We start from the raw sequence: 14654 nt of genomic DNA, 5'->3' as shown, positions 1-14654 counted from the left end.
CACACACACACACACACACATACACACCCCTATGTACAAAGTGGACCATCTGAAAAGATAAATGAAAATATTTATAGAAGTTATCCTTGGATAGGAGATTATGGATAGCTTCACAAGGTACTTATCTTTATTTTAAAACTTTCTAAAAATATGAATTATTTTTGAAAAATAATTTATTAACTTATTAACTAACATGTAATATACATAGGAGTCATTCGAGAATTCCATCTGGTTCTTCAGCAAATGGACCCTACCATATGAACAAGTAAATATAAAATGTTGTTGCATTTTAGAATCACCTAAGGAGCTTTAAAACAATCCCATTATCCAGGCTCCTTTCTATACCAATAAAATTAGAAGCTCTGAGAATCAGACCTAGACATCAGTGTTTTTGTTTGCTTTCTTTTTTTTAACACTTCGTGAATTTGCATGCCATCCTTGCACAAGGACCATGCTAATCTTCTCTGTATCACTCCAATTTTAGAATATGTGCTGCTGCAGTAAGTACGAGACATCAGTATTTTTAACACAACCCCCACCGAAGTGATTCTATTGTTCAGCCAAATCTGAGAATCAGGGATATAGAACATATGTATGTGTTATATACAAACTCAAGGGCTTTAAATTCTGGAAAAAATGACATAAAGTTGCAATTGTCCATTAATCGGTGTTCGGTGATGGCATTCTTAAACTTCTTCTGTGACCTTGCCTTGGCAAATTTCTCAATAGCCTGTCCGTGCTTGATTCATACCCATTTCCACCCTGGTTCACAATGACTTCTGTTGATTCTGTGAACTACCTGATATTCTTCCTATAAATTCCTTTGTGACATAAGATACTCAGTTGTTTGAAGCCTATGCCCCTAAATGGTATGTTCTTAAAGCATTATTAATGTAGTAAATAATGTAAATAATTTTAAGTAGGTAAAAAAAGAAAATAAATCTCTAGATAGGTAAAATTAAGTTGTATATTTTTTTTTTAAAATTTGGACCAATACTATCTATAATTAGTAAAATATATACTAATTATCATGTATATGACAGTATGTTTTGAGTATTTTCTCACTGGGTGTTCCTACCAATATCATTAGGTAATTACTAGAACTATACTTATGTCACAAATGAGCAAGTTACTATTTAATCAGGCTAAGGGTTGGAGGCCAAGTGGTTTAATTCCGTCTATTCTTTTAGCCATAATTCTGTATTTGTTTATGGATTTGGGTTGCTTTGGTGGTGAAAAGAATGTAGGGGTAAGAAAGGAGCAACTTGAAAGTGATAACAAAGTGAGAGAGTCTTAGGTTACATAAGCTTTTATAAATGCATATTCCTTTGACATGGTTTTGGTATATTATCTCAATCATGTTGTCATGTTTAATTTTTAATTAAACACCCTAAGTTTCATTAAGTTGAATCTTTTATCCATGACTGGTAGAATAAGAAGAAACCCAAACCACTGTATATGTACTAAAAGATTATTATCTGTTTCTGCCTGATTAATAAGCTATTCAGCCCATCATACCATCATGGAATGAAATTCATGTCTTATCAATGGTGGGATGATACAAATATCTTAAAATTAGGATCTGCTATTGATGCATCTTCTCTCATGACACTTAAATATTGGAGAATTTTTTTCAGTTAAAAAAATTACTGACATTACTAAGTCAGTAGACTCAAAGTTTTTCTATGTATTTATTTTTTCAAGATATATTTAAAAGAAACCAGTTATATTTAGAAGATGGAGACACAAAACCAAAGAGAACGAGGCTTTCCCTTAAAGAATATTCTCCAAAATGATTTTTGGATCCAAATATTGAAAAAAGTAGAAACAGTATTTTCCTAGTTCAGGTAATTAATAAGTGAGATAATAAGTAACACTCATCTTACTTCTATTGGTCAACCAAGAAAACTACCAAATTTCCAGAATCTCAGAAACTTATATCCAACTGCTTAACTGGCATGTACATATGAATGTTTATATTTAACAACAAAACCAAACTACTAGTTTCTGAACTTTAACCTGCTCTACTCATACGTCCCTAGCTCAGTAAATGGCAACTTCATTCTACAGGCATAGCCAAAGTAGCTTGGAATTATCCTCACCAACCCCCCCCCCCCCCCTGCTCTTCTTATTCCTTTCTTGTACACCTCACACCAGTCTGTCACCAAAACCTGTCAGCTTAATCTTCCAAATTAATGTAAATCTGACCCCTCTGGTCACTACCCTCCTTGCTACTACTCAGCAGTATATGACAAGCCCAGAGCTAACATCATACGTAACAGTGAAAGGCTGAAAGCTTTTCTTTTAAGATCAGGTACAAGCCAAGAGTGCCCACTGTCACCACTCCTATTCAACATAGTACTGGAAGTCCCACCTAAACCAATCAGGCAACTTAAAGAAATAAAAGGCATCCAACTTAAGAGAAGAAACAAAAGTATCTATATTTCTAGAGGACATGATCTTATATAGAAATAAATCCTCCAGGTTCGACCAAAGAACTGTTAAAACTAATAAAAAAAATTCAGTAAAGCTGTGGAATATAATATTAACATACAGAAATCAGCTGTACTTCCAAACACTAACAATGAAATATCTGAAAAGAAATAGTCTCATTCAGAATAGCATCAGAACTATAAAATACATAGGAATGAATTTAACCAAGGAATGAATTTAACCAAGGAATTTAACCAAAACATCTCTACACTAAAAACTTCAACTCTGATGAGGGAAACTGAAGAAAATGCAAACAAGTGTAAAGATATTCTTTGTTTATGGATCAGAAAACTGAATATTATTAAAATGTCAATAATAACCAAAGCCATCTGTAGATTCAGTGCAATCCCTATCAAAATTCCAATAGATTTCAAACTACACTACACAGCTATAACAATCACAATATGATATTGGCAGAAAAATTAGACATATAGAAAAGAACAGAATAAAGAGTCCAGAAATAAAACCCTGCATACGTGGTCACCTAATATTTGATAAGAGATCCAAGAGTACTCAATGGGAAAAGGAAAGTCTCTCCAACAAATGTTGGGGAAACCTATAAACACGTGTAGAAAAATGAAATTGGGCCTCTGTTTTACACAGTTCACAACAATTAATTTGAAATGGATCAAAGATTTAAATGTAAGATCTGAAAATGTAAACCTGAGTAGAAAACAGGGGGGAAAGCTCCTTGTCGCAGGTATTGATAATGACGGTTTTGGATCGGACACCAAAAGCACAAGGAACAAAGCAGAAATAAGTGAATGGAGCTACATCGAACTAAAAAGTTTATTTTCAGCAAAGGAACGCATCAACAAAATGAAAACCAACCTACAGAATGGGACAAAACATCTGCAAACCATATATTTGATAAGGGGTTAATATTCAAAATATATAAAGAACTCATAGGAAAATAAAAACAAGCAGTGTGATTAAAAGTGAGCAGAGGAGATTAACAAACTGAGGGTTGCTGGGGGGAGGGGGTTGGGGAGAAGGGGGTGGGATTATGGACATTGGGGAGGGTATGTGCTTTGGTGAGTGCTGTGAAGTGTGTAAACCTGGTGATTCACAGACCTGTACCCCTGGGGATAAAAATATATTTTATAAAAAATAAAAAAATTATACAAAAAAAAAAAAAAGTGAGCAGAGGAACTGAGTAATAGGCATACAAATGGCTAAGAGGTGTATGAAAAGATGCTCAGCGTCATTAATCCTCAGCAAAATGCCAAACATATGAGATGTCACCTCATACCTGTTAGAATGGCTCTCACCAAAAAGCAAACAAATAACAAGTATTGGTAAGGATCTGGGGAGAAAAGGAACCCTTGTGCACTATTGGAAATGTAAATTAGCATAGCCACTGTGAAAAACAGTATGGCATTAACTCAAAAAATTAAAAAGCAAACTACCTCATGGTCCAGAAATCCCATTGAACCTACAGATAGCCTTGGGTATTATTGATATTTTAACAATATTCAGGCTTCTGATCCATAAACAAAGAATATCTTTACACTTGTTTGCATTTTCTTCAGTTTCCCTCATCAGAGTTCAAGTTCAAGTAGAGATGTTCTGGTTAAATTCCTTGGTTAAGTTAATTCCTTGATTAAACTCATTCCTTGGTTATTTATTATTTTTATACTAGAGAAGTTTGGTTGTCACCTCTTTAAAGAAATGACCAAATTTAGCATCAAGTGAAATTACTTGACAATATGTTCCACCTGATGTAATATGAAACAAATAACTCTTGAGAAATATTCTCCACAGAAGAAATATTGAACATAAAGCTAATCAAACTATTTACCTTTTAAAAAGAAATTCCACAATATACACAGAGAAATACCTAAAATGACCCTGTTTGTGGATTAAAAAAAAAAAAAAAACAGATATCTAAAAGAAAATTCACCTGTTATCTTGAAAATTCATTGCTGTTTAAAAATGGGGAAGGAAAATTATTCTAGGTTAAAAGAAATGTGAATATTTAAATCAAATGCAAAATAAAAACTTAACTGTTATCTTGAAAAGTACTTGATAATAAATAATGGTTAAATCATTTTAAATTTCTATAGATATAATATGCTGTTTTTTTTTTTAAAGATTTTATTTATTTATTTGACAGAGAGAAATCACAAGTAGATGGATAGGCAGGCAGAGAGAGAGAGAGAGAGGGAAGCAGGCTCCCTGCCCCGCTGAGCAGAGAGCCCGATGCGGGACTCGATCCCAGGACCCTGAGATCATGACCTGAGCCGAAGGCAGCGGCTTAACCCACTGAGCCACCCAGGCGCCCTATAATATGCCGTTTTGGTTATTGAGGAATATGTCCTTATTCACGTAACATTTAAGGGTTAATTATATTGATGTCTACAACTTTTTTTTGGAATGGTAACAAGGAGACTGAGATGTTTATACACATATCTATATATCTAACAATATCTACCATATCTATATCTACCTATTGAAACAGTGCAAAGCATTAACAAGTTTTGAATGTATAGTGGATGTAATAGTGGATGTATATTTTTCATTATCATATTCCTTAACAGTTTGGAAATTTTAATAATTAACAAGTGACAAATAGCCTACTTCTTTTTTTTTTTAAACTGGTCTAAAAAAATGCAACATTTTACCTACTACTTTATTATCAGCATCATTCAAAAAATTTCTTTATACCTGGGTAGACTTAATTTCTTCAGATACCACAATCTGAGATGATTACTACTAGAAAATTTATGGTTATTTTAGCAACTCCAAACCGAATTAGTACAATTAAAAACTTTTTTTTTTAAAGAATTCAAAGTGTTCATTGAAAAATCACACCATTAAGCTTGTATTAGTAAAATTTGAAAAACCAATCCCCGGCCCCAGGCAAATTATATATATATTTTTTTCTTTCAAAATCAAACGTGTGTTATCTTTATTTTTTATTTATTTATTTATTTTTTATTTTTTATAAACATATATTTTTATCCCCAGGGGTACAGGTCTGTGAATCACCAGGTTTACACACTTCACAGCACCCACCAAAGCACATACCCTCCCCAATGTCCATAATCCCACCCCCTTCTCCCAAACCCCCTCCCCCCAGCAACCCTCAGTTTGTTTTGTGAGATTAAGAGTCACTTATGGTTTTGAAGCCCTGTGCTTGGTGTTCACAAAGGCCAGAGGAATGATTCATTACTAACTGACTGAAGGAGAGGGGGATGGAGTGAATATTCTTGATTTTCACTTCCCCACGATTACCATTATCTATGATAGTGGTGTGTGGAGTCCATCATCTGTGAACTGAAATTAAATTGGTCAAGAAAATATATTTGGCGGAACAGGTTTTCCTGTATGGTGGTTGGGATAGGACAGCACCCAGCTCACCATAATTTCTTCTTTCTCAGACAATGGCCTTTAATGGTTTGCAATAATGGTACCCTTTATAACTTGGATTATTTATTAATATATTTTATTTTCCATCCATCCCCTTCAGAGATTCTTAATTTTCATTTCCCTATGAGTTCTGTGATCCTGGCTCACCAGTGCTACACTGGATGTGGGATAATCCTAGCAATATTGTGTGCTTAATGTTACTAATGTTCACCAAAACTTTCCTCTCATTTCTGGGCACATGAATACCCTTAATGTTGTTATAGTTAAGGAGAGTCATGTGACTAGATCTGGCCAATAAAATGAAAGCAATGGAAAGTGATGTTAGACTTTCCTAGTCTGAAACAGTGAAAAATCACTGTCGAGAAAAACTGTGAGAAAAACTCCAGCAACTCTTCACTTTCTTCACTTAGCAAGATCAGCCAGGATTCCTGAATCAGCCAGGATTTCCCTATGTGGGAAGATAGGGCCTCTTCCATTGTGTATTAATACAAACCAAGCCTTTTTAATCTTAGGTGCTGAAATACAGGAGTTAGCTTGTTAGTACACCATAAACTAGCCTGTCCTAATAGACATGGCTTCTTCCTTCCCCATGAGTGAGGATTTTTGCTTGGTTACTACAGTGCCTACTGACACTGCCATTTAATTTGGGATTGTTAAGTCTGTGAAAGCAGCTCAGTAGGAAATCTTAGCATCACCTTTACATTTGTTTTAGCTAGAGAATCACACTTCACAGATTATTGAGCCAAAACCGTAGTTGCTCCTGAAATGTGTATTTTAGTCACCTCCTGAAGAGTAATACATCTGGCATGTACTCCCAGAGACACTTTAATTGCTTACCAGAGCTATTGATGATATGTGCCTCAAGTAGCTTTTGTTCTCTGATATCCCTTTTGGCAAGAATAGGATCTGGTGTCCTCTTACTTTCAGAGAGATCCTCCTTCAATTTTCCTTGTTTAATATGCCTGTTCATTTGGTTCCACTCATTTTCAAATATACCTAGTCTTCACATTGTTTACTAGAATTCAGCAGCCTTTTATTTTCCCCCACTTTCCCTTGGATTTTCGATCAGAATTTTTTCAAATACTCCTTTAGATTTTGAAATCTATAGTCTCTCACAGTCAGATATTTGGAATCAATGAATTCTGTTCAAACAAATCATGTCATTCTTTATCTCCCTGATTTAGATAATTCTATCCTGGAGGGTTCCCACACCAACACTAGAATTGGACGGATTACCTCTCCTTGGATATATTTCCAATTTGTTATGACTTTCCATAATGTCCTAATTCTATAACTTTCTTGAGTGTGCCCCCTGAGGGGAGAGGCAATAGTTAAATCTTCATCTATAATAACTATCCTACACAGAATCTCATCTAATATTGCTTTGACAATTCATGCTAATATTTTGTTCTTCTCTTTTCAAGTCTAAATACATTTTCTCTTACTTTTCCTTTTCAATATCTACCTATCCTAGACTATAAGATTCACACTTCCCTTTCACATGTCATTAGCTTGGCTTTTAATATCTCAAGTTTTAAAGAATTATGCTTTTCTTCTAACTTAGTTGGTTTTTATTTATTACTTTCTATCATAAGTTGCTTTTACTCTGAAATAAAATTAAAGCAAGTTTTCCAAAAATCCTCAATATCTTCTATTAAGTCCCAGAGACAGCCTTGTAGCATGTGTCTTTTTGACTGCCTATTCTGGGTGTTTAATAATTTCAGAGTTTCTCTTCCTTAGCTCTAGGTATTCACTTTTACTAAAGACTTCCATTCCTCCTTGTCTATTAATCAGTTTTATTATCATCTTAGTGCTACACATACTTGCTAAGTCTGACTTTCTAGACATATTTGCTGCAGTTGAAGGCCAACCCCCCAACACACACATGCAAATGTCACATAAATTCATCAAGCATAAGACCTCTCACAGTTCTCCCAAGTAGCCCTGAAGGTTTCTCAACACATTAGATAGGAAGAACAAAATTTGGATCAACTAATCTAGAAAGGCCTACTTATGTTTTGCATTAAATAGTTTGAGATAGAAGCTCATACTAATTCTGTTAGCATACATAGAATGTAGCCAGCTCTGCAGCATAACATCTTAGCCTATAGTTCTGTCTAATAAATCTTATAAATTCAAGAAAAAAAATTCAGTCCATTAATGTCATAACATCTCTTAGATCCAAATGGTTTGCCAACACTCAGTAAATTAAAGTTGCCCCTAACTTCCTTTTTAAGACTCTCCAACAAGGTCAGATTCTACAAAAATAGCATATAGTTGAAGGAAGATGAGTAGGCTCCCTAATGAAGACAAAGGGTGTAGCAACTACTTTCTTTTTCCATTTCATTAATTTCACATTTTATTTCTAACAATTAATTATTTTTACTTAACTCATTTTCTAGTTTCTTAAGAGACCACTAAAGTAATTTATTTTTAGACTTCCGTATTTAATAATGTAGGTATTTACAGCTATAAATTCTCTCAGATGACAAATTTCACATTTCATATGATTTTTTTATGAAGCATGCACTTCTCATTAGTTTCAAGATAGTTTATAATCTGTTTGATTTTATCTTTGATTCAATGACATTTGAGAGTGTTTCTTCTATTCTAAACAGTAACTGTTTTTGTTACAATTTTATTATTTTCCATTTTATTAAGATCAGAAACTATGTCTTACACAATCTGCTTTTTAAATCTTTCTGAATATTATTGGTGACCAATACATGATCAGTTTTTACAAATGTTTCAAGTTATATCTACTCATCAAAATATGTAAAATAAATATAATTTGTACCTATTGTTTTTATTAGATCTATGTGTTCTGAAAGGGATTTAAAACCTACGTCATAATGTTAATTTTATCAGTTTCTTTTTGAAGTCCATTAGTTTTGTATAATAGACTTAGTTGTTATGTGTTTGATACATATATTAATAGGCATATAATCCCTCCTTGTAAATTGTGGCTTTATTATGTAGTACTTCTCTTTATTCATCCCCTGTCACTTTTTATGCTATTAAATTTATATTTTTAATTAATTTTTATGTTGCTTTTTCTGATTATATTTTTGTTTGGTTTGGGGGTGTCTTTTAGCAGACCACTGTGTAATCAAATGTGGTTTTGTATTAAGTTTTTTTTTTAACAGTTGAAGTAAGCTCTGGGAGATAGCATATAACATTTTTTTTGATCTGCATGTTTATTTTTTAACCCACTCAACAGGCTCCCACTATGACAGGAGAATTTGTTCCAATCACATTTAATGTATAAATAAACACATTTCAGCTTATTTCTTCCACCTCAAATTTTGTTTATTATAGATTTTACTTTGTTGTTTTCTCTTTTTCCAATTCTCCTTAACTTTTCCAGTCAGAATAAGTTATTATTGATCCTCCTCTTTGCCCTAGTCAATAATGGAAATTTTATTACACTTTTTTCATTCTACTATTGTTTACCCAGTGTTCCCACATTTGATAATCACACATGTGGTTCAATCCTATTATAGAAAGAAATATCTCTATCATTTAATTGAACTAAGTACTCTCTAATTCTGTACTGCCCTGTCCCTAAAATGAAACTTTTAAAGCAACTTTCTCACATTTTCAGACCTTTAACAGTGAGATTTTTAGTTGCTTTTCTTTTACGTCACCTCCCTAACCTCAGTCTCAAATTCCTAGAACATGCTGGTGACTTTTACTTTTAGTCTACTGTAAGATTTTGCTACAGTATGTTCTGCCATGTTAAGACTGCTTGGTTTTGTTTTGTTTTGTTTTGTTTTTGTTTTTTTAAAGATTTTATTTATTTATTTGACAGACAGAGATTACAAATAGGCAGAGAGGTGGTCAGAGAGGGGAGGAAGCAGGCTCCCCTCTGAGCAAAGAGCCCTATGTGGGGCTCCATCCCAGTACCCTGGGATCACAACCTGAGCCAAAGGCAGAGGCTTTAACCCACTGGGCCACCCAGGCGCACCAAGATTGCTTGTTTAACACCTAAATTACATAGCCACAGTAACTCTTCAGCATCTTTTTATATTTAGGTATACACTATAAGATTTATTCTCATCACTGTTCTTCTCCTTTTTAGACTTCTCCTTTTAGAGATCACTGGTTTTTTTGTTTGTTTGTTTGTTTGTTTTTACTTTTACTAGTGCTTTATCTCTAGAAATCCTCAGATTGGAAATGTTAGTGATACATTCTCTCATTCTTACAGTACCTCAAATGTCTTTCAATCACTCTAATAGATAAATTATAGGCTGGCTTCAGGTGGTATTCTTGGATTGTATCCTTGCTGCTTTGTAGTCCTTATGCGTTATTACAATGTAATTAACTTCCAAGGTTGTAGAAGAGAAGGCTGTAGTTGACCTGATTATTTTTATTTACTAAGAAACCTGTTCTATAAGTCTTGCAAAGTATATACTTAAAAAACAAAAACAAACAAACAAAAACCCAAAAAACTGATCCTTGGAATTTAGCTATGTTATCAGAATATGCCCAGGCAAAGACGTGTTTTATCAGTATCTCCAGGAAGTTAGTGATTATTTATAATCTAAAGCCTCAAAGACCTGTACCCCTGGGGCTAATAATACATTATATGTTTATAAAAATTTTTTAAAAAAATTATTAAAAAAAACCCCACACATGCAAAAAAAAAAAAAAAAATACCCTCAAGTCTTTCTCAAAAGAAGAAAGTTTCACTTATTACTGGTTTATTTTTTGTCTTTTATCTATTTATGTTTCCCATTAGAAATACATCTACAAAGACTTTTGAGCTTATTCTCCTGTCTCATATATCTTCTCTATTTTTATTTTTCTGCAGTTTTATTCTGCATTAAAAAAAAAATCCATGATTTTCTAGGAGGCTAATTTTGGTCTCATCAGTGTCTATAATTCTTAGTTTATTTTCTGACTCTTTTGGTTTTAATATTATTTAACTTACAAAAATGGCTTTAGTTTCAAATCCACTCTTATTAAGTAATACATTATTAGATTGCTGCATTATTTCCTTAATGTGTTGCCTGTGTTCTGTATTATGTCTAATTTTCTAGGAGCACACAATTTTCTACTTTCTACTACTTCTTCTCCTTGCAAGTCATGTTACTGTTTTTAATCACTCTCTGGGACTTAGTTACAGTTTCTGGGATAAATTACAGAGTAAAAGTTCCATAAATTGTAGGAGATAAGACATTAACAAGTTGACAGTGTCTACTGAGGCACCAAGAGAAAGCTAGACATCTCTCACATTTGTCTTAGCCCAGTAAGCCAAAGATCACCTGCAGAAACCAGACCAATGAAGCCAGGTTTATGGCTTGTTGCAATGAGGAACGCCACACACAAAAAGAACTGTCAGGTTTCTGACCAAACAAAAGAAAAGCTAAAGTGATTATAGAATTTGGCAGAGGGAGTTACAGTAACATTTAAAGAAAGACGGTTTTTGTTACAAGTGAAGAAGGCCTATATGTAAAGAAGTCAAAATCAATGAATAAGGGAACCTAGAGGGGTTTCTGAGAACAGTCATTGAAGCCAGACTTGCCCTTCCCATCTGGATACATGAATCTCCTCAGGCCACTTCTTCTCAGTAATTTTCATATTCTGATCTTTGTACTTCATGTCTGATTCCCAGGCTCTATCAGGTTTGGTTTGTTGTTGTTGTTTGGTAGGTTGTTTTGTTTTGTTTTTTTCTTCCTGGACCTAACAGACCCTGAGGACATTTTTCTACCTTCAGGCCTGGCTTTCTTGCTGGTTTTAGCAGCTGCTCAACTGAGAAAAAAATAACTATTAGTTGGTTTTGCATTGGCTGGAGAGGGAATCTTAAAAAAAAAAAAAAAGTCAAGCTACCATCTTCCTAGATTCTGCTGGCAGTTCCCATTCTAACTGCCTGCCCTCTGATATGTGATGCGTTCTCTACATGTTATTTAATTATTCCTCACCAGAAAGTCAATTAGCAACAATATTTTTCCTATTTTACAGATGACAAACAGGATTTTGAAGAAGTTCAGCAATTTTTACCAAATTTTACAGACAATAAATGCTGAACATGGACCCAGGCCATGGACCTGGACACTTCAGTATCTTCATGAATGTGTGTTGTGTAGTTGGGTGAAAATCTGACAGATATACTATCTTAAGATGGAAGTAGCATCCAGGGGGGTTCTTAGCACTGATAATCATCCTTGCATACATGTGCTGTTGGTAACAATCACCTCATTGAGGGATTAGAGTTTAAGCTTCAACTTTAACAGTAAGAAGAAAGATGCTGTCTCCTCCTCCTCCGGCTACTTGTAAGGCCTACTTACCACAGGCATTGGGAAGGTACTGTTGAAAGCCTGGTTAAACACTTGGCAAATATTTCTCAAGAAACAGATCAATCTGAACTCCAAGGCCTTAGAGTAGACCATCCTACGCTACAGAAAACCTGGAAATGGCTACTTAGAAAATAAGTGGGGAAGTTTTATCAGAAAGAATCCAGAGATTCAGAAAATATTTACCACTTATTTTCTGCTGTGAAGCACTTGTAGTTCACCTTAGTTTTAGTCTCAGAAATACCCTACAGCATGGAGCAGCCTTTGATGTTTTATTAAAGAAGCAAATGCTTTGATGATCTACTCGTGGGCCCAGGGCTTGCACCTCTGCCAGTCAACCTTCCCACATCCCTTGCCAAACATCCCCACTAAAAGCTAATTACATGGCATGGGTTTGGCCTTTTGGTTTTTTTTTTTTTGTTTTTGCTTTTGTTTTTATTTTTAAAATCCAGCTCATTCTATGATATACCCATAAGTTGAAAAGTGGTCCCAAATGAACACTATAGAAATGTTTATTAGAGAGTAAATAAGAAAATTTAGGCATTACCAAAACAAAACAAAAACAAACAAAAAAAAAAAAAAAAGAAAGAAAGAAAGAAAGAAAAAGAAAGGTAAAAGAAAGAAAACCAAAATTTAGGCATTACCTTGAGAAAACATTTTAGTGTTTGTTTATGAGTCTGAATAAAAGCAAAATATTTTCCTAAAATCTTTACAAATGCTTTACTCTTGGAATAATTCGTATAGGCTAGATATTTTCCATTTGCTCCTCTGGATCAGTCTCCATCCACCCTTCATCATCCTGCTCTGTCCCCCAAGATACTGACTTCTTTTCTTCTGTTGATCCTTTAGCCCATCAGTTTCCATGAGTTGGCGGAGTCATAGGAATAGAAGTCAGTGAATGGAGAGAATAAGAGAGGAGTCTGAAAGACAGTAAAGTTGTGGTATTTAGTCTCTCTGCCCCTTCTTTGGAAGCACCACAAGTAGGATTTTTCCTCTTATCAAAAGCTTAGCTCTTGTTTGGTAACACTTTTCATACAGATACCCACTTTGGGTAGCAATAACTGTTTCCTTTCCTTCCATTTTCAGATTTAGGGATTGTGATGACTTTCTGCCAATAGTCAGGAAGTTGCTAGTACTGGGGAATTTACTGCGTTTTTTCCTAATCTCTGTTGACAAACCTTTTGAAATAGTCCCCTTATTGAGCTCTGTTGAATAACCCAGGATAGGCTACATCATGTCCTTCTTATTGGAACCCTGACTGATTCACAATGCAAAAAGTATTCAGTTGCAGATAGTATAACATAAATATAGGGAAAAAATCCAAGGATTGATCATTATCTGAAGTCAAAATATTTGGTCTTAAATCTGTCTCCCAGAGCCTAGAGGTTTTAGAAAAGTTCACTGACCTATTTAACATCAGATTTCTTAGGGGTGAAATAATTTCTCATAAGACTATTTTAATATAAAATATAAATGCTATAAAACCTGATACAGTGACTGGAAAACATGGTAGTGAATAAATATGGGTAATGATGGTTTTTGAGTGGTAGCTACATAACTAAACTAGAATTAGGTCTCCTGGAATCCTTGCCTGTATAGTTCTAGGTTAGGGCTGGCTGCAAGAAAAATTTGCACGATATTTAGAAAGCAGAAGTAAAGCAGCAGCCATTTTTCTCTGAACAGAGATACTAGATCATGAGCTCATGGAAATGCTATGCATCTTTATTAATCTGCTGGATCACCTTTTTGGTGTGAGTCAGGATCAGGACCCACAGCTCCTCCAGCTTCCATTATGTCTCTCTCTCAGTTTTTCTAGGTCCTGGGCCAGATGCAAAAGTGCCAATATGGTTTGTAAGTTGTCCACATCATTAAGGCTGCAAGTATTGAGAGGCAGATGCTAGTTCCAATTTATCCTCATAGACTCAAATTTGGCCTCACTCTCCCCATTTTTTTTTAAGATTTTATTTATTTATTTATTTGACAGAGAGGGAGATCACAAGTAGGCAGAGAGGCAGGCAGGGTGGGGGGAACAGGCTCCCCACTGAGCAGGGAGCCCAATGTGGGGCTTGCTCCCAGGACCCTGAGATCATGACCTAAGCCGAAGGCAGAGGCTTTAACACACTGAGCCACCCAGGCGCCCACACTCTCCCCAATTTTATGTCCAGGTTTTCTTCCCAGCAACTGATTTTCTGGATTTTCTGTAGCTTCCCCCAGACAAAAAGGTAATTTCCTCAGAATAAAAACAAAAACACAACTCCCACAATTATAGTATTTTCTCCCCTGTTATTGTATTTTATTCTACATTACTCAAAATGGCTTTCTTCACCTGTTCAACTGATACACTGGTTCTCTTCTCTTCTTCTCTTATTAGTGACATGACCACACACATGACTGAGCAGATCACAAAGAATATTAGAGTACGTTATCCAATAAAAATGGGAGACTAGAATAACATAATATGCACTTTACGTTGTTGAATCATGAGGTAAAGCT

The 14654-nt window shown here is 34.7% G+C and overlaps 1 long non-coding RNA gene and 1 other non-coding gene across 2 annotated transcripts in view; both read right to left on the bottom strand.

Annotated features, from left to right (window-relative positions):
• The window catches only part of LOC132010711 (uncharacterized), a 514837-nt gene that overhangs the window by 170042 nt on the left and 330141 nt on the right, over nt 1-14654 (bottom strand). The gene's annotated exons all lie outside the window — the stretch shown is intronic.
• Nucleotides 402-508, bottom strand: LOC132009424 (U6 spliceosomal RNA). Its single transcript, XR_009401918.1, has one exon. It is a non-coding gene; the product is annotated as a U6 spliceosomal RNA (small nuclear RNA).

This window comes from Mustela nigripes, chromosome 1, assembly GCF_022355385.1.
Source record: "Mustela nigripes isolate SB6536 chromosome 1, MUSNIG.SB6536, whole genome shotgun sequence".
NCBI classification, from domain to species: Eukaryota; Metazoa; Chordata; class Mammalia; order Carnivora; family Mustelidae; genus Mustela; species Mustela nigripes.
Note: the sequence above shows the minus strand (reverse complement) of the source record. Positions and strands in the feature narration are given on the sequence as shown.